This window comes from Penaeus monodon, chromosome 22 (genome assembly GCF_015228065.2).
Source record: "Penaeus monodon isolate SGIC_2016 chromosome 22, NSTDA_Pmon_1, whole genome shotgun sequence".
In the NCBI taxonomy this organism is placed as follows: Eukaryota; Metazoa; Arthropoda; class Malacostraca; order Decapoda; family Penaeidae; genus Penaeus; species Penaeus monodon.
The window spans coordinates 2,071,147-2,071,889 of record NC_051407.1 but is presented as its reverse complement, the minus strand read 5'-3'; the positions used below and the strand labels follow the sequence as shown (position 1 = coordinate 2,071,889).

The 743-nt window shown below is 36.5% G+C and overlaps 1 protein-coding gene across 1 annotated transcript in view; it reads left to right on the top strand.

The window, feature by feature from the left end:
* The window catches only part of LOC119586817 (NADH dehydrogenase (ubiquinone) complex I, assembly factor 6-like), a gene marked incomplete at its 5' end in the record, with an annotated part of 8,460 nt that overhangs the window by 6,086 nt on the left and 1,631 nt on the right, over positions 1-743 (top strand).

Sequence of the window (743 nt, the reverse complement as noted above, 5' to 3'; positions counted from 1 at the left end):
AGTAGCCAGGTACACGTTGAATATATTTATTTTACCTTGATAGCAAGTTCTTCTAAATATTTGGGTTTCTTACATAAATCATTTTAATTATTCTGACAATTCTCCCTCTTGATGTCTATATTTGTGTTCCCAAAATGCAAGACCCCTGATGTCAAGGCCAATCCGCAGGGCTTGAGAACGTCCACGCCGACCACGCAGCCAGCCACATAGGGAAAGCTGAAGGATTGGTCAAGTTGCTAAGAGGCGTTCCCTTTCTTGGTGCCAAGAGGATGGTCCTGTTGCCTCGAGATGTTATGGTATGTTCTCTGCGTGGCTTATCGGTGTCGATTCTTCATAGGTTTTATTTTGCCCTAGTCTAGTTTTATGATGGTTCTGTTTGAAATTTGGTTCACATCATGTTTATAGCTTTTGAAGAGGTTATCTTGTAATATTTGACTGTGTTAACCTGTGTTTTTTACCTTGAGTTCATTGGCCATTTGAGTTTTGAAAGTCCAATATAGGGTATTATAATCTTGTATGAAAAGTGATGGGTAGAAAATAAAATGTTAGACTTTATTGAGAAAAATCAGTCATACTTTACCTGTGAGAAAATATTTGTAAGTATATGTTTAAGCTGTTTTATAAGCAACAGCACAAATGGACCATAAATATATTACAGCCATCTAGCATTATTATGTTTTACACTATTGAAGGTCTGAAACTGTCATGAAAGCATGATGTCAAACATGATATCAGAAAGTGTT